The 20,409-nt window shown below is 40.0% G+C and overlaps 1 protein-coding gene across 6 annotated transcripts in view; it reads right to left on the bottom strand.

Annotated features, from left to right (window-relative positions):
- The window catches only part of CSGALNACT1 (chondroitin sulfate N-acetylgalactosaminyltransferase 1), a 299,546-nt gene that overhangs the window by 100,961 nt on the left and 178,176 nt on the right, over positions 1 to 20,409 (bottom strand). Inside the window, exon 4 of one of the 6 annotated variants that reach the window (XM_045588829.1) lies at positions 13,332 to 13,371. The exons of the other annotated variants lie outside the window; for them this stretch is intronic. The gene's annotated coding sequence lies outside the window, so the exon portion shown is untranslated. The remainder of the gene's footprint in view (positions 1 to 13,331; positions 13,372 to 20,409) is intronic. 6 annotated transcript variants of the gene reach the window in all.

Here is a 20,409-nt window from a genome sequence, read left to right on the forward strand (position 1 = left end):
GTGATCCATCAACTGAACTCTCCTGATTAAAAGGTTTAGGGAAAAAATATATACTCAATCTCAAAATGACCAGTTGAATTAAATGTCCATTAATAATAACAGTAATAACATTTTAAACATGTGCAATCATTAAGCAATGATTAATAGCCCCAGATAGATTAACAACTGAAAATTAAGATTTTGTTTCCTATAACTGAACTAAACATCATATTCCAATTCAATTTCTGGAAATTTAAAAACTAATCATGATTCCAATTGCAAGATGGTGGCTTGAACCATGCACTTAAGCTAATGTAATACACCATATTAACATAGTGTAGGAGAAAAACCACATGATTTTATCAAGTTGGCACAAAAAAGCACTTGACAAAATTGAACATCCACTCATAATAAAAACTCTCAGACAACTAAGATTAGAGGGAACTTCCTTAACTTGATCAAATATATCTACCAAACAAACAAACAAAGCAAAACAAAAAACAACAACAAAACAAAACAAAACAAAAAAACCCTATAATTCAAATTATATTTATTGGTAAAATACTGATTTTGGAACAAAGCAAGGATGTCTATTTCACAACTTTCATTAGATATAGTACTGACAGTTATAGCTAATATAATAGTCAAGAAAATAAAAGGCCTATAGATTGGATGTGAAGAAGTAAAATGCCCTTATTTGCAGATGACATGATTAAGTAGAAAATACAAAAGTCAATTGTATTTACACATACTATCAATGAACATGTGGACACTAGAATTAAAAAAATAATGTTTGCAATCACTCAAAAAATTAGAATACTCAGTATAAATCTAAGAAAACATACATGATTTAAGTCCCTAAAACTACAAAACAGTGATAAGAATTCAAAGGTCTAAATAAAAGAATTCAGGGATCAGAAAACATATTCGTGGATTAGAAGACTCAATGTAGGAAATATACAAATTCTCCCCAAATTGGCATACAAATCTAATGCAACCCCAATAAAAAGCTTAGCAAAAATGACTTATACATATAGACAAGATTATTCTAAAGTTTACATGAGAAAGTGAAGGAACTAGAATAGCTAAAACAATTTTTAAAAGAAAATTAGAATTATTCTACTCATTTCAAGAATGATTATATAGCTACAGTGATTAAGTATGTGATACTGTCAGAAGGACAGACACACAGACTAATGAAAGAAAATAGAAAAATTGAAATAGACCCCAGTAATATGCCCTACTAATTTTTTGTACAAGTGCAAAAGAAATTCACTGGAGGACAAATAGCCTTTTCAACAAGTCAAATTAAACATCTATAGTCTCCTACCTCAACAAAACAACCTGAACCTAAATATCACACCTTAAATAAAAATTAACTCAAATTGATCACAGATTCAAATATAAGATGTTAAACTATAGAGCTTTCAGAAAAGGAAAAAAAGCCACATGGGACAAAATCTTTGAGAACTAAGGCTAGATAAAGAGGATCTTTGATTTAGCACCAAAAGTATTCCTATATAATAAAAGCCTAATATGTTAAGTGTATGGTCGTCCAGTCAGCTGTTCAACAAATCAAAGTATAATATGCTAATGATATGCTAAGGATGCTCAACTGCTCGCTCTGACAGCACTGACCTCCAGGGGGCAGACAGTCAACTGGTTGACCAGTCACTATGACATGCATGCACTGACCACCAGGGGGCAGATGCTCCAACCAGTAGGGTTAGCTTGCTGCTCAGGTCTGGCCAATAGGGACTGAGTGAGACAGGCCGGACATGCCCTGGAGCCCTTCCAAGGTCCCTCCCCACCAGGGGTCAAATGTAGCGAGCCAACCAGTAAGGAGCAGTGAGCAGGTGGGCAGTAAAGAGCAAGGGGTCCCGGACTGAAGAGGATGTAGGCCAGCCTGAGGAACTCCCAACCCCCTGCCAAGTGCACGAATTCCATGAACCAGGCCTCTAGACCATAATAATAAAAGCATAATATGCAAATCAATTGAACAGCAGAACAGTGGAACAACAATCCAGACAAATTTCTGGACGACCTTCCGGATGAAGCTGGGGCTGCGAGGGCTGAGGGGCAGCTGCCGAGGTGGCGGGGCTGGGAGGGCCATGGCAGCTGAGGCTGTGAAGGCCTACCCTTGCACAAAGTTTGTGCACTGGGCCTCTAGTAATGAATAAAAGGAAAAACAGGTCAATTGGACTTCATCGAAATTAAAAACTTTTGCTCTGGAAGAAAAGCTTTGTTAAAAGGATGAAAAGACAAGCTAAATATTGGGAGGAAACATTTGCTAAATACAGATTTAAGGAAGGACTAATATCTAGGATATATAAAGATCTCTCAAAATTCAACAGTAAAAAACACACACAAATAATCCAATTACAAAAAGGGCAAAATGGCATAAACAGACATTTTGCAATCGTGGAAATAAGCCAGGAGGCCAAGGCAATGATCCAAACAGAAGATAACCATGGTTTGAATGAGGATAAGTGAAAGAACTTGAGCTCTCTATTGGATGTAGAATTGAAGGACTGGCAAATTTGGACTGGGAAATGAGAAAAGGGAGGTGTTATGGATAACATGAGCCTTTGGAGGGTTTAGTTTCCCAAAGTAAAGAGGCTGGAAAAGGCTAGGAGGGGAAAAACAACCAGTTGTGCTTTGGGCAAGGCCAGTCGAAGATGACGATGAGAAGAGTGGAAATGGCAGGTTTTACGTCATTCTCTCTGCACACTGGGTCTAGGTTATAAAGTAGGCCTTCTATCCTGTCCAACTGCTCCTACCATGATTTGCTGTCTCTCCTCTGAGCCCTCCAAGCTCATACTTGCCCCCATGCTGGTAAATATATCTTCTCTCTGCCCGGAACATTCTTCTGGAGACCTTTGCCTAAGGGCTCCTTCTGTCTGTCAGGGCTCAGCTGAGACATTTTCTCCTTAGAGGCCACATGCTGAGCATACACCAGGAAGTAGTACTTGACTTCCAATCACTCTCTATCACATTTTGTTTAATTTTCTTCTCAGAAGCAGCTATCAGAAATTATCTTTTATTATTATTATTAATTTGGGGGAGAGAGAGAGAGAGAGAGAGAGAGAGAGAGAGGCATTCATTGGTTGATTCTTGTATACAACCTACCCTGACCAAGGATTAAACCCAAAATCTTGGTGTGTCAGGACAATGCTCTAACCAACTGAGCTAACTGCCCAGGGCAGAAATTATATTATTATTAATTTTCTTATTTTTTGCCTTCCCTCCAAGAAATTTAAGCCCATTAGACTAGGGATCTTTGGTGTCTTATTCTCTGCCATAATCTTAGTGTCTACAATAGGATGTGGCATATAGAAAGCACCAAATAAGCGCTTTTTTACTAAAAGTGAGGGAATTTAGACCGAGTTTTCTATAAATCTTGTATAGCAGAAGGACTGTTAAGTAGAAAAAAAAATTGCCTCTTAATATATTGCAAACAAGACTGTCTGATAAATATATGCTTTCCAGATCAAAGGAGGTAGTTGTCCCACTAAATACTGAACTATCAAGACCATATGGGGAATATGCAGAGTGAGGGACATCACAACAATATCTGCCCTTGAGAAAAGAAAATCAAAATGACTGATACTGGAAATATTAGCCTTGGAGACTGTGCTTCTTCCTGACCCATTCTATAAAATGTGATGCACCTCCTGTACCCCCTACTGAGGGCCATCTTAGGCTACTGAACACAGGTGGCCAGTGAGATGACCTCAGGAGAAGGGAGAGAAGGGGATATGAGGTAGACTGGAAGAAAGGTCTGACTCAAAGTGGTCGTAAGTGTATGGGCCCATCACATTCATTCCTCTGAAATGAAGAAATATGGACAGAACTGGTCAACTCGTTGATGGAAGTTAAGAGTCATGGGGAGAGTAGCAGGGCTACAAAACACTAGATTAAAGGTCATAAATTCCTGATACGAAACTCTTAAGATAACATCTCTACAATGGTCCCAGGTTCTGAAAAATGAACATGCCTGGTTTCCACGAGATTCCTATCTCCCTCGTGTTTCTTGACAATTTCTTAGCTTCATGCATTATTTAGAAGTTTGTTCCTTGCTATCAATATTGTTTAACAACCTACACATGCAGCCAGAAAATCAGGTCCTACCCCCGTTAATTATGGTCCTTCCATCTGTTGGATTATTCTATGGATGCTTAAAACGATTGTTAAAAGGGCTGAGTGGTAACATGGGGAGAACAGTGACGCTATCATGTCCCCTGTGTCAGGAATTAAAGTAGGTCTTCCCCTCTCCCTGTTTCCTTGCCCCCTGGGTTCTCACCACAGTGGCTCACTTGCAGATATGAAAATGACTAAATTTGAGTTCAAGTCTCTGGCACATAGTAAATGCTTAAAAGCCTCTGTAAATGAATACATGTTTGCATTGTGATCATAACTGGAGAAACACTGTAATGCATAAGAGGCTGGGAGGAAAAACACCAAAATGATCATTCCCAAACTTTGTAGTGATCCAGTCTCAACCCTCAGCCCTCATTTCACAGACTCCATGATTCAGCCACACTGGCTGATGCCACGGATTTCTCAATATCCAACACCTTCTCCTCACCTGCAGAGCTTTGTTTCTCCTTGCTCCTTTTACCTGGGAAATCTTCCTCTCCCTCCACCACCTTTGCCTGAATGATCCCCATGCATCCTTCAGCATCCAGGAAGCCCCCCCGCCCCCCCCCCCCCGACCCCATGCACTCACCTAAAATAGCACACCTCACATTGCACTGTGGTTCCCTGTTCACCCAACCCTCTCCACCCACCCACCCCCTTCTTCGCTGGTGCCTCCACTGTAGGTCATGCATGTATCAGTATCCATGAAGCAATCACATATATTTTCTCCCGGTAATAGAGCAATAAAAATTTTTTACTGTTGTTAGCTTGGTCCTTAGAGGTTTTCAGTATTTATTTTCATAAAAATGTGTTTTGTAGTAGGAAATAAATATAATTCTGAAATGTTTCCATATTTCCATTCCTTGAAACGAGTGTCTGAAATGGCAGGATGAAGGGCCACTTTTAAATGAAGTCCCTTTAGGCTCGTGTCAAACATGGCTTTTGGCAGTTCTCATTTGGATCTCATAGCATTTGACAGAAAAGGTCTTCAGTTATCAACAAATACTGGAATGGGGACAAGACATATTTATTAAAAAGAAGAGGAAACTTAGGCATGGGTAGATTTTATTATGAAAAATATTTCCAGTCCAAGGAGATTGCCTAGTGTTTTATGGAAATAAAAGTATTTGAATGAAAAGGAATCATTCTCTAAAAATATCCCAGAAAGAACAGTGAAAGAGCAAAGAAAATCTCCCTCCCTCACCCCCCCCCCCCCCCCCCGCCACCTCTCTCTCTCTCATTTATTATTCACTGAAGTTTATTAGGAAAGCCATTTAAATTCCCTATAAAGAAAACACTGTCAGTCAAACCAGAGCTGTGTCATGTAAGCCATAAAAGAAGGGAAGAATGTTCATTTCACAGGAGATTGAAACTGTGTTAGTGGCAAAGGGATCATTAAATATTTTAAACAGCACGTTCCATGGTATGGTTCCTTCTGACAGTCTCCCAAGCCCCAGATCCCTCAACTTATTTTTCTCCTTGCCTCCACAAGCGCTTTCCGCCCTCCCACTTAGCAACCTCCTCAGGCTCAGAATGACACCTGGTGAAATCCTAACGGAGTTATGGAGACAAGAGATGATGATTAATTTGTGCAGGGGGGGGGGGGGGGGGGGGGGGGAATGTCAGAGTTTTCAGAATCTGTGTGGGTGGCAGTGCAAAACACCTTCCCGGCTTCAGCATCAAGACACACAGGCAGCCACTGCTGCCAGCCTTTCCTTCGCCATCGCATCATTTTTCTTTATGGGAAGCCTCTCCCATCGTTCTATCTCTTTGGAATAGTTGCTATTCAAAACAAAACCAATAAAGAAGACAATATAATTTCTTAATTGTTTTAATTGCCTAAATGTTACTAAAAGGATCGGGTGCCTTTTATAACAATGACATTATAAGACCTCATGAAGCCCAACCCTAGATTCCAATTCCGTTTCCTGACAAATGCAATTTCGGTTTCATGTTTCAATAATGAAATATCAAAGAGGTGAGAGCGCTTCCTAGACTGTTCACCCACTGGTGTGACTGTTCAGTGGCAGAGAGCGTGGTCAAAGCAGAGCTCCTGGCACTAAATCCAATTTAAACTGTAGGACACCCACGTCCAAGAGTCTGAGAAGCCAGCACCTGCACATGCAAATGGTAACCCAGATCCTGACTGAATTGTAATTTTTTAAATATTAGGTTTGGCCTGGCCAGGCAGCTCACGTGGTTAGAGCATCATCCAGATACTCCAAGGTTGTGGGTCTCATTTCTGGTCAGGGCACATACAAGAATCAACCAATAAATACATAAATAAGTGGAACAACAAATTGATGTCTCTCTCTGCCTTCCTCTTTCTCTAAAATCAACAAATAAGAAACAAAATAAAATATTAGGCCCCTAAGAATTCTAAAAATAGAAGTTTATTTATACAAAGAATACTCACATTTTCTCATCTTTGGCTCCAGATACCCTTATCCAAGGCAAAGTCTGATCCTGGTGACAGTTCAGAGAAACAAACACATTGTCTTTCGCCATCACTACCACCTACTTCAGAGTATTTTCGTAAACACCGCAGGCCCGCGGCTGCTGACCTTAGAAAGGCCTGCCTACAAGGCTGGTCCCTGACCGGAGTCAGGCAAGTCTGCTTGTAGAAAGTTCCCTAGGCCAATATGAAGAGCTTCCTTACTGATAAGGTTGTTTGCTGTGCCTCAGCTGTTGGTATAAACAAAGTTATTTATGGTCAACACCTGCTTTCATTCTGAGAGCATGGCATTCTAGTAGGGGTTGCTAGGCAGAAAATGCCTGCATGACCCCAAAAACAGCACTACATTCAGTCTCAAATGGGCTTTTCTGGGCAGAAACACCGGAGACCGTGGGCTGCGTTTTCACTCTTAGGGAGCCTGCACTCTGTGGGACCTTTCACACAGCACCCAGGGGAAGACAGCATGCGGACTCCTCCTTACACCTGGCTGTGCATCCTGCTGTCACTGTCATCCATCCTAGCCACAGTCTGGCTACATGCTGTGCGTCCTTCTAGCAAATCACCCAATGTGCTGGCTGATGGTTTGGAGGACCCTCAAAAACATGGCTTAAAACAAAACATCAGCTATTCCTGTGTAAATACTGTGCGTTTGTTAATGTTTCTCATGGGGAAAAACGATGCCATCATTGCATCCGGCCTACATTACAGCCTCATGCTGCTAATGTAACAGGTTTCTATCACGGAGACATGACTGTAACTTTTTACAGGTTGTTCGCTGCTATTTAGGTGACAGAAAATCAGCAGTTTGATGACCGCAAGGTCATACATGACTGTCAAACTATAGATTTAGACAGAGCCCCAATAATAAACCTGCTCCTTGCCAGAGACAACAATGTAAAGCAGGGCAGATGGCGGGAATGTGTGCTGCCACCCCCCAGACTTGGACTCTGTTCCTCTAATTCAATCTTACGAAAATTATAACTTAATAGGACTGCCCTCCACTACCCTTTAAATATCCAGTTAAAGAGATATTGGTTACCAATGATCTCTGAGTAACGTTTATTACTGAAACAGTGAACATGATAAACATGAAGATGCAGATGTTTAAAATAGAATGCGCAACTTTACTTTTTTTTCTGCAATGGTGAAGAAAGAAACTATGGAGAGCTTCCTGATCGCTCTGAAAGAAGAAAACTCTGGTATTTAGCCCTTTAGGAATACACAAAACTAAACCAATGCTGACCGCAAATAAATATGCACCGTTGGAATCATCTGTTTTTTTTAAATACTCTGATGTTAAAAATCCTAGAGAGGTTCTAAAACTGGTTAACCCAAATATTTCATTATATTTCCAGAGAAATAGGGAACATGGCCCCATAGCTATGGAGACAGCCAGGGGTAGAATAATCAACTCTGTTGGCTAAAAGCTGAAACAATTCTTGCAGAGTTTTGACTATGTAGTAGGGTTGATCTTCAGCCATCCTGCTAAAAAACTATGGACACACTACCTTGTACTCTTATCTAAGAAACAAGAAAAGCCCTCTGAGGAGACAATAAACAAATAAAATATAGAGTACAGAAAAAAAGTTAGGCCTCATTCCTTTTAAAAAGAAAACGTCCTTTTAAGAGACAAAGAGTGAAAACCATGAAAGGAGCCAGCCCGTTCTTTCTGGCACTTTCCATTTCCAATAACTTAGCTCCTAGGACAGCGGTCGGCAAACGCATTAGTCAACAGAGCCAAATATCAACAGTACAATGATTGAAATTTCTTTTGAGAGCCAAATTTTTTAAACTTAAACTTCTTCCTACGTCACTTCTTCAAAACAGACTCGCCCAGGTGGTGGTATTTTGTGGAAGAGCCACACTCAAGGAGCCAAAGAGCCTCATGTGGCTCGCAAGCCGCAGTTCACCATGGTCCTAGGACAAGGGTGAAACCAGAGGTGCCCAGAGATTCCCACAGTTGGGACTGGAACACAGCAAGGTCATGCCCACCTCATTCCCGAGGCTGGAAATACATTGCTCTCCAAGGAACCTACTGAAGTCACATTTCTGGACTTGACTGACTAAAGGCCAAATCTCTGCAGGCTCATTCACAGCAATGAAACAGCTGCCATATTTGGCATTTCCTCTGTTTCACAGGATGTAAGCTAGCCTCTTGGCTGAGCAGAGGTGAAACAAATTAAATTCCCCAATAAAGATTTTTCTATAGCCCCACCAGTGTGATTCAGTGGTTGAGCATCAACTCATGAACTTGAAGGTGACAGTTCAATTCCTGGTCAGGGCACATGCCCAGGTTGTGGACTTGATCCCCAATAGAGGAACAAGAGGCAGGGAGCAGCCCATCCATGATTCTCTCTCATCACTGAAGTTTCTCTCTCTCTCTCCTTCTACCTTCCTCTTTGAAATCAATAAAAAATATTTAAAAGAAAAATATTTTTCTATAGAACAAATAGCATTTAATTGAAGGTTTAAATTCATACATAAGACTTTCATGGAGAACAAGATTTTGCGAGTTTTCTCACAGACTTATCCTGGAATAGCAACCTTTTGCCTCTGACTTTTCTTTTTTAATTAATAACTAATGCTGAGAATGTATGAAATGCCATCATTGATTTTGTCAGATGAATTAGTGAATGGCAAGTTTGCTGACAGCAAGGACTCTGCCTTGTATTATTCCTTCCTGATGCCTAGAGCAGGACAGTCAATAAATGTTTCTGGATGAATGAAATTAGTATATTAAAGACATAGGAAGTAAAAAAAATATAGGAAAGAAAAAAACTTTCAAAAAGTAAGTTAAAGTATCGGACAAAACCATAATATGCTTTTCCTTCCAAAGTCTCCACGCAGCCAAAGATGGAAGATTCTGAGAGGAGCTCACCAGGAACCGCTATGGCAAGCCCAAAATAAACAAATAAGCAAGGCACACAGTTTGTAAATGGCAACTGTAGTTTTGGGTCTGATAAAGTTTGAAATCCAAATAACCCAGAAAAATTCATGACACGTGGTTGCCATAGTATTGAATCAAATGACTATAGTACTTTTCATTGTTTTATCACAAGGGAAAAATAATTTTTACAAGGAAACCAGGAAAGGTTTAATATGTTTTACATACTTAATTCAATTAGATGTATGTACATAATAAATGTGTGTACATAAACTCAGTCAAATAACTAGTATTTTTACCCAATTTGTATATTCTGGAGACCCAGGGACCAAAGACAATCACTTTCAACTCTTTTAGCTGTTTCTCTTAGTATGTACATGCATATTTTAACAAATATTCTTCAACTGTCATTTCTTATTCATTTTTAATGTTTATTGGCTTCCTGCTGTGACAGATGAAAATATAGCTCTCTTATCTTCTACACATATTTTCCTGCATCCCACCAAAATCCTCTCAATTTAACTATATCATCATTTTGGTTACCATAATATTTAGTATTTGTATTACATTATTATGTCTGTTCAAATACTGTTCATAACTGAACCCTATAGTATTCCATGATTATATTTCTTTTCTTGCACAATCTTTTGTTTTGCCTACTGTGAATAGTTACCTCAATTTTCCATTTGCTTTCTTTTCTTTTCTTATGTATTTAATGTTAATTTTCCCCAAACTTTAGCACAGAACTAGAAGATTCATCTCGTCAAAGATAAACATATTACATACGTAACCTTTTGGATTTGTTTGTTTCCTTATTCCCTGGCCTCTTTAGCCTCCGATCTGATCTGGAAAGGTTGTTCTCCAGCCCTCCAGGTGTCACCTGACCTTCCCTTCACTTCTTATCAGTGATCTTCCCTCACTTTGCCCTACTTGCTGCGAAATTTTTGACTTATTCTCTCATGTTGGTAGAGCACTTCCTCCAAGAACTACCCAAGAAAGAGTGCAAGGGAGGCTAATTTTTGAAACCTTTCATGTCTGTCTGGAAATAGCCTTATTTTGCCCTTGCATTTGGTTGACAGTTTGGCCAGATACAAGATCCCAAATTGGAAATTATTTTCCCTCTGATTTGGAAAGCCTAGTTCTATTTCTTCTAAATTCACCATCACAGTTGAGAAGTCAGACACCAGCCTGCTTCCTGAGTCTTTGTCTATAACCTACTTTTTTGCTCTGTTAAAACTTTTAGGAAAAATTTATCTTATTCACAGACTTTATCAGATGTGTCTTGGAATTGGCTTTTTTTTTTAAATGTGTTGTGCTTGGAACACAATGTACCACAATGTACCCTTTCCATATGAAAATTAATGCCCTTCAATTTTAGAAAAGTATTCATATAATTCTATCACTTTCTCCCCTGCATTTTCTTTATTTCCTTTCTAAAACTCTATGATTAATCAGATTTTGATCTCCCTAAATGGAGCTTCTTATTTCCTCTTTTCTCTCATGTTTGCTGTCTCTGCCTTTTCATTCAATTTCTGGACCGTGCCATCCACATTCCAACTCTTTGCTGAATTTTTAATTTCTGTTATTATATTTAATTTTGAAACCCTGTTTCATGAATGCAATATCTTCTCTAATCTCTCAAAGAATAGCAATTATAATTTTTGGAAGTTTTTCCTCCCTGCTTTGCCCTCTTTCCTCTGAAGCTCCTTTCATGATTGTTTTAATCTCATTCATTCATTATCCTTAAATATGTGATGATCTTTGGCAGTCCACTGTGAGACCTACAAAGTTGAACTTCTGTGGTATTGGGTGGGGTGCCCAGCTATTTTATGGGAGACCTCCAAATAGGAGGTCAGTGGTTACCTGTAACTGTAGTTCAATTACTCAATTGGTCAGTTTCCCAGACAAGGATCTTCTCATTTTCTAATCCAGGGATAGGGAAATATAAACCTGGTTGTCAGAGTTTTGGGTGCCCAAAAGATATCTCATCTGTATCTTGTTTCCAAGTCCAAAACCTCTCTAATTTCTCTAGAAATTATACCTACCAGGGGTATCTGTCCAGCCACCTGGAATAGGAAGGGGTTTAACTAACATCACCAGTTTTCAACTTCACCCTTCAAACCTGTCTTTCTAGCACAGCTTGTGGTTCCAAGTGCAGAGACTTCCGTGTCCTGACCACAAACCATCCCTTCAGATTGACTTCCCTCTCGGTGGGCAACTGGCTTTCAATTTTCCACCCTCTGCTAATTCAATTCCCATTCATCCATGTGCTTTCTACCTGCCAAAAATGTGTTAGCATCCCTTATCCTCCGAGCTGAGCCCGAGCTGAGCCTCCCATTTTCCTTGTCCATGTAGATTTATGCCTTTTTTTTTTTTTTTTTTTTTTTTTTGGTTACCTACCATTTTGGGTAGTCTCAGGAAGCAGAGATAAATAAGTATGTTGAAACTGCCATATATAGCCATAAGTCCAAAAATCTTTTTAATCATAAAAAAAAAAATCAGGTTAGAAGTCTTAGAAGACTCTCTAAAATAGAATATCATCCCTACTGATTTACTAACATTTGGCCATACATTGGCAGAAATACTGTGTTCAATTTTTGATTCTATAAATCATGATTTATAGATGGCATGAGAAGAATTCAGATGGAACAAGAACTTAAATAGATGATTCAGAAACTGGCTTAAAAGAAAGAGCTAAACAAACATTAGGTTATACTAAATAGAGGAGGTAGATGGATTTAGTAATGACCATCAAGTAGATAAAGAATTACTATAGACACAGATGGTTGGCCCCATCTCTCTGTCTCCATTTAAAACAGAATAAGAAAACAGACTTAAGACATAGCGTAAAAAAAAAAATCATTTGACAGTGAAAGTATATTAAATATTAGCAGGAGAGAGAGTGGAATTTTCTTTTCTGGATCGTATTAAAAGTGAGAAGAGTCCACTCCTTCAAGGTGAAATCCTGCACTAGATGACATTTAAATTCCTTCCAGCTGCATATTTCCTTTCTTTCCAATAGACCTGTATGCAGAAAATAATCACTACTACTCCAAGTTTCTTTTTTTTTCTTTCTTTCTAATAGAGACAATCGTTTCTGAGGATAAGAAAGATTATTTCTAAAGCAAGTTCAGTTCCATTTTAAAATTCACACTGGCAACTTTCAATAAATTTTTTAGCAAAATTAAAGATCTACATGTTAAAAGCATCACTATACTCAAAATGTGGATAGCACTTCAATATTGAGACAAAAATTAGCATAGCTCAATTATGTGTGTGTGTGTGTGTGTGTGTGTGTGTGTGTAATTTTGGGGAGGAAGGGAGAGGGAGAGAGATAGAAACATCAATGATGAGAGAGAATCATTGATGGGCTGCCTCCTACACTCCCCACACAGGGGATCAAATCTGCAACACGGGCATGTGTCCTGACTGGGAATCAAACCCTGACCTCCTGGTTCATAGCTAGATGCTCAATCACTGAGCCATGCCAGCCAAACATTATTGTTCAAGTTTTAGATTTTGCTTTGCAATAAGTTGCACTTTAAAAAAAATATTAGTTTCCTGTGTAAACACAAACTGAAAATAAACTCAAAAGTTCAGTTAAATAGAATGCTTATAAGATTAGAAGGTAAATTATTTCTCCTTCCCATTTGCCTTTAAGAATTCACTGACCAGAGCAGGACAATGGCTAATAAGGGGTCACGAGGAGGGACGGGGCAGCAGAAGATGTACTTAGGATAGTTGAGCCTTTGAGGACTCGCAAAGGCTCAACTACATGAAGCCCTGCCTCCATCACATGCTTGATGTTTATGTTGCTGCTAAAGAAATATAGTTTTGTGTCTATTTGTTTTTAGTACATAAATATGGGCTCACCTCATGCCTCTCAGAAATCTATTCCAGGTAGGCTGAAGACCTAAATGTGAGAGACAAAACAAAGCTTTTAGGGGGGGAAAAAAAATTCAAATTGCCTTTGTGACCTCTGATTAAGAAACAAAAAGTGCTAACTACAAAATACTGATCAACTGGATCACAACAAAATTAAAAAACTATTTATTAACAGATACCCTCAAAGAAGGAGAAAGGTAAGTCAGATAGTGGAAGAAAGATGTTTGTAATATATATAACTTACAGACAATTAAAATCCAAAATACATCACTGGCAGTTTGACATTTCCCAAGGGGTCCCGGATTGCGAGAGGGTACAGGCAGGTGGAGGGACCCCACCAGTGCACAAATCTGTGCACTGGGCCTCTGGTATTCATAAAGTGGAATATTTTACAGCAATAAAAGTGAACGAACTACAGTTACAGGTAACCGTGGAATGAACCTCACAAAAACAAAGTTAAGCAAAAGAAGCCAGACACAAATGACTCCGTTTAAATGATTCTACTTAAATTAATTTCAAAGTAGTCATTTGAAGTCCATTATTTCAGAGGTAAAACTATAAATAAATCCAAATAACTAACATTTGTACAAATGTGTACAGTGATTACTCTGGGGTTAGAGAGGGCATTGTAACTGGGAAAGACCACAATCAAGCTTCTGTGGGACTGGTGGTGTCTTGTACTTTAAACGAGACAGTGGCTAAATAATTATTTTGACCGTATTTTATGTTTCTATGTACTTTTCTTTACTAGGTTATATTTCAAAATTTAAATAGTAAATATAAGCAAATATAGTATTACATACAGTAAATACTCTGACTCCGTAGCCCATACTAACAAAGGAACTACTGTTAACTATTTGGTGTGTATCTTTCCAGATGTGTCTGCATGTGTTTTTTTTTATAACTTAAAAAAAAAAAACTACTGCGAAGACATCCAAAATGAAATAATGCAATACCAAATTCACTGCAGGGGTTTACAGGGAGATGTCGCTGTACCTCCTTCTCATAAGAGGCAATCAAAATTTCACTGAGACCCTTGGAACTTATAAACAATTATAGCAAGGTCTCAGGATAGAAAGGTAATATGCAAAAGTCAACCACTTTCCTGTAAATAAATAGAATCTGAAATTAAAAATACAATACCATTTACTTTGTGCCACAAAATATGACATTCTTGGGTATAAACTTAACAAAATATGTAAAATATCTACCCTGTTTCCCCGAAAATAAGACAGCGTCTTATATTAATTTTTGCTCCCAAAGAAGTGTTAGGTCTTATTTTCAGGGGATGTCTTATTTTTCCATGAAGAAGAATACGGTACACATTTATTGCTAAATGAAAATAAAGGAAATTTATTACCTGTATACGGTACGGTAGTACGGTAGTTGTCAACACAAACCAGACAAACTGTGAATCCTACAGTATCAAGAATTTACTCATTTATTCAATGACAATCATGTCATCATTTTCTGGAACATCATCATAACAATCCAATTCCTGAATTTCCTGGTGAATTTCTTATGACTCCATTTCTTTCAGAATCAGTGGACCAAATCTCTCATGTTTAGCCTAGGAGGGGCCTTATTTTCAGGGGGATGCCTTATATTTCACTCAAAAGGAAACCTGTAAGTAGGTCTAATTTTTGGAGGATGTCTTATTTTTGGGGAAACATGGTACGCTTAACAAAATCATAGGAGAACTAAATAAATGGAGAAATGTTCCATATGAAAATACTCTAGAATTTAGGGGTGTCGAACTCAATCAGAGAAGGGGCCAAAATCTAAAATTCAGCCTAAATCTCGGGCCGAATGGTTTACTGAACAGTCATAAACTGTCATTGTGATGGAAACGCAGCGGAGTGCAGTGATGACAGCGCGGTGCGGGCCACATTGCAAGGCCTGGCGGGACGGATTTGGCCCTCGGGCCTTGTGTTTGACACATGTGCTCTAGATGATACTATAAAGATGCACACATGTCATTATGCATATGCCCAAAATCATAGAATGCACAGCACCAATAGTGAATCCTAATATAAACTATGGACTTTGGGTGATTCTGATGTGTCAATGTAGGTTCATCAATTATACCATATACTTTGGTAGGGAATGGTGATAATGGAGAAGGCTATGCATGTGTGGGAACAGACGGTATTTGGGAAATGTCTGTACCTTTAAAAGAAATTTTAAAAATGGTCCCAGGTTCGATTCTGATCAGGGGCGTGTGCATTGGTTGCGGGCACATCATCAGTGGGGGATGTGCAGGAGGCAGCTGGTCGATGTTTCTCTCTCATCGATGTTTCCAGTTCTCTATCCTTCTCCCTTCCTCTCTGTAAAAAATTCAATAAAATATATTAAAAAAATAAAAAATAAAAAAAAAAGAAATTTTAAAAATGTAATTATTATTCTCAAAGAGCTGATAAAATATTGCATTCATAAAAATAAGTGCAGGATGATATAGAAAATAAAAAAAAACACTTTTCAGAATACAGCAAAAGAAGAAAATATAAGCATCTAAAAAAAAATTTCCAGTTTGTCCAATAGGAATCCTAGAAAAAAGTGAACAGAAAAAAGCGGGAGAAAACTAGTAAGAGAAAACTGGAAAATGAATGAAACACAAATGGGGAAATTTCAGAAACCCAAAGTAAAAGAAAATATCCTAAAGTTTTCCAAAGAGAAAGCATACATCAATTGCAATCAGATTGGTATAAGACTTATCAGCAACATTGGATATCAAAAGGGAGCAATATCTCAAAGCTCTCAGGAAATCCACTTATTAATTTATCAAATACATAGTATCAATTTTGGTAACTGTAAAGTCAGTGCCCATGACAGGAGAGGATGGGAAATTGGGAAGAGAGGAGCTGAAGGTAAGGGTGGTGGTGCAAGACCCTCACCAGGTAAGTCAGGGACCAAGTGATGCCATCTAACGGTGATGAGCAAGATATAAAATATTACTTAAATTACTTAAAGAGAGGAACAAAAAATTGTGGTATCACTATGCTGAGTAAAGGAGGAAGGTGAGATAGAAGTGTGGCAGAAAACCAGTAGACACTGTCTAAATTGACACATGAGGAAATAACTGTTAAATGATATATAACTAGCGGCAGAGTGCATGAAAATTCATGCACTGGACGGGGGCTGGAGGGGGGGGGTGTCCCTCAGCCCAGCCTGCCCTCTCTCACAGTCCGGAACCTCAGGGGTGGGAGGCGACCCAGTGATTAGAAGGTGACACCCTATCACACTTCTGCTACTGCCACTGCCAGAAGCATAAGCTTTGGGTGGCCCTGGTTACCTGAGCCTCGGGTGGCCTTGGGCAGCTGAGCAGCCACCATCTGAGGCTTGCCTACGCCTCAGACCGGCCCTCAGCAGCTGGGGACTACGGAGGCAGGCGCATGGAATGGCCTGGCCTGCCTGGGGGTGGGCTCAGCCTTGCCATGCACCTGCCACTCTAGCGGGGCTGAGGGGACTGGGCACTGCCATCTTGCGGCTATGGGCACTGCCATCTTTGAGGGTTTGGCAGTCAATTAGCATATTCCCTCCTTACTGGCTATGGGTGCCTCCATCTTTGTGACAGTGTGAGGGTCAATTAGCATATTCCCTCTTTATTAGATAGGACAACTATCATAAAAAGCAGTCACAGCAGTTAACAGTGGTCCCTTTTGGCAAGAAGACATGGGGATGGAAAGGAAGTGAGGCAAAGAAACCATTGGGTTTTTTTTTTTTTTTTCTAAGCCATTCTGCATGATTTGACTTTTTAACCATGAGCATGAGTTACCTTGATAAAAAATTAAAATGAAGCATTAGTGAAAGATATATTTATAACTTGGCTATTGATCTGTTGTTACAAGAGAAGCTGTGAGGACTAAGAAATAGATGGTGAGGCCACCAACAAAGACAGCACTCAGACAGAAGACGAGACCCTGCAGCACGATGAAGAGTCCGGTGGAGAAGCCATAGTCTGAGGTACCTCTGGCACACCCAGAAAGAGATGACTAAGGACCCGTGGATGTGCAGATCAAAGGCTCAGGGAGAGGGCTGGGCTGGCGATGACAGTTTGACAGCAGTCTGTCTACAGGCCAGTGAAAGCCAAGCGTGTGAGCGAGACCATCCAGGAAGAACATGTGGTGGGACGCATAGAATGGGCCAAAGGCGAAGCCCTAGAGAACATCCATGTCACGTGGACGGAGAAGCTGCAGAAGAGAAGCAGGAATGTTTGGTACATGGAAGCCAAAGGGCTGGAGTTAGAAAAGTAACAAACTATTATATCAGAGGCAATAGAGAGGTCCACTTTAAAGACCCATATCTCCCAAACCTTTCAAGATTCCATATGCTTCCCATAAGTCCTCTCTGACCTAAGCATTTGAAGTCTGTCCAATCGACTGAAGCATAATTCCCACAGAACTAACAAGGAACTAAAGCAAGACCCGACACTGGCTCCGCTGGCCACATCTGCAAGCATTCAAACGCATCTCTGTGGTGAAGGCGCTGCGTGGTGCTCCAAACAATACACTTGAGGGCTTCACGTGGCGTGTTCCAGATGGCTAGGTTCTAGGGGAATTAAAGAGACCCATTTCCACTCATATTTCCTTAAGAAATGAAATTGTCACCCTTAGAGACTCTGCCTAAAAAGATGGTGCACCTGCTTTGTGGGAAATATTCAACCTGATGTGTAAGCTACTCAAAATGCAACTTTGTGGAAACACTCACTGCACACACTCCTCCCCTTGGAAGCTCAGCCATGGGGGAGAGTCACAGACACGGAAGAAGCAAAATGCTTATCTTCACTTTGCCTCCGGAGCCCCGTTGTAAAGCATAGGAAACCCATCTGGACTGTGTGTTTTTTTCCCCTCCAAGAAAAAGAACAATAACACCGCAAGGCTGTGAGGACAAGCACGTGCAACATCCTGCATTAGCAAACGACATGAAAAGTGTGTTCTGAGCGGATGCAATCCTGATTTAACCTGTGTTCCTTTTGCCCTGGAAGGGAGAAGATACAGACGGCATTCACACATCCAATGGATCTGCCTTTGGTATAAATTCAGCATCAAGGACCTGTCCCTGCACCGCAGCGGAGGGGCCGGCTCCCCAGCAGAGCTCTTTTCCAGTCCAGCTAATGAGCTGGCACAATCGGAACTCTGCATGTTGGGGCTATTCTGTATGCAGGCTTGTATCTGCTGCAAACAGGCACAAACTAAATAGATTCTCTTTTTTCCCCCCAGGATAATTTCTTTAGTGCCAATACGCAGAGCTACAGTAATCATATTAATGCTCTATCTATCTTGAAGCAAATCTCACCTCAAGACTTAGCAATTTTTAGGTCAGTGCAGAAATCAAAGTAGAATGTTATGGAGTTTCCAAATGCAGACAGCTATGTAAATCAGATACAAAGTCACTGGCACCTGTAGGCAGATGTGCCGCAAACAAATCCTATGCTACTGCAGATGTGAAAGATCACGCAGCTGGCAAACAGTCACCTGTACATCCTTCAGAAAAGAGCAAAATTAAACCCTGGAAAAGCATTGTAATAAGGCCTCGTCGGGTGAAAGGGAACAGGCAAAATGGTTGAGGAGCCTGGATATCCCTTATATCCCACATTCCATTCTTCTGCAAAGCTTGATGCTCCACCTTTAAGATATATCAAGAAGTCACCAAGCTGTCACTATCTCACTCCCTGCTCCCAATTTCCATCTCCTTGGCCTCTTACCATAAAACTGCAGTAGCCTGTTCACCTCCATGTCACTTCCCTCCTTGTCTCTCTGCAGAGTGTCCCTTTCAAAACTGCAGTCAGACTGTGCAGTTTCCCCGCACAAACTCTCCAATGTCTGCACTTAAAATGAATCCCAAAGTACACCTGACACTTGAACAGCCTGGGAGTTAGGGGAGCTGACCACCAAGCAGTTGAAAAATAGCGTATAACTTTTGACTCTCCCCAACTACTAATAGTTTACTATTGACCGGAAGTCTTACTAATAACATAAAAGTCAAATAACACATATTTTGAATGCTCTAAGAATGAACAAAAGGGACCACATACTAACCTGAAAACCTCAGGGAAGGCCTGCATGGTAGTCTTGGGAACGCAAAGACCTAAAGTAACCACAAAGGATGGTCTGAAATTAAAATTTAACTAAAAGCAGTTGTGGTGGGTAGTCACCTCCAGTCAGGGGTCCTCAAACTTTTTAAAGTGGGGGCCAGATCACGGTCCCTCAGAGAGCTGGAGGGCCGGACTATATGAACAACTAATTCCTACTGTAACACCTTGGCTGCGCTCACTGCCCAAAAAACCTGGCGGGCCGGATCAGACTCCTCTGCGGGCCGCATGTGGCCCGCGGGTCATAGTTTGAAGACGCCTGTAGGTGGTATCTTCCCTGACAAGGTCAATTTTACCTAGGCTGAGCTTATTGTCTTTTTTGCATCTATGACAAATCATTGAAATGTCACAGTAACTTGTAACTTCCCTTTTTTCCAGACCCCTCAGGGTGCAACCAACTGCCCTGGGTGCCAGGACAGAGACCAGGAATTCCTTCATTGTTATTGTTATCATGTTGTTGACTATTCTGTACCCACCTAAGTAAAAGAAGTATGTGTCTGTCATTTTACTCTTTATCAATCCTTGAGCTTCCCCCAGCCCCCCTCCCCCCCTTGCTTTCTCCTGCATCTCTATTCTATCATCAATGGATTTCATGTAACCAACCAACATCTCCTCCTTGGATTCTAATGTATAAAAATAGGTGAAAAACCACCATTCTCCAGAGCATTATCCCAGAGCATTATCCCAATCCATTGAGATTCTGCTTCCCGACAATTGTCAACAGTGTGCATCAAATAAACACACAAAAATTCTTTCTGGATTTGAATGTTTTTACATTAACATGTGTATTATGTTCTGTATTCTTATAATAAAGTAAGAATATTATTTAAAGGAAAGGAAAGTGTTATTTAAAAATTCATAAAGAAGAGAAAATACATTTACAATATTCTATGTATTTATTGAAAAGATCTACATATGACTGGATCCACTCAGTTCAAATTGTGTTGTGAAAGGTTGACTGTACTTACTATAAGG

This window comes from Pipistrellus kuhlii, unplaced genomic scaffold (assembly GCF_014108245.1).
Source record: "Pipistrellus kuhlii isolate mPipKuh1 unplaced genomic scaffold, mPipKuh1.p scaffold_m20_p_3, whole genome shotgun sequence".
NCBI lineage: Eukaryota > Metazoa > Chordata > Mammalia > Chiroptera > Vespertilionidae > Pipistrellus > Pipistrellus kuhlii.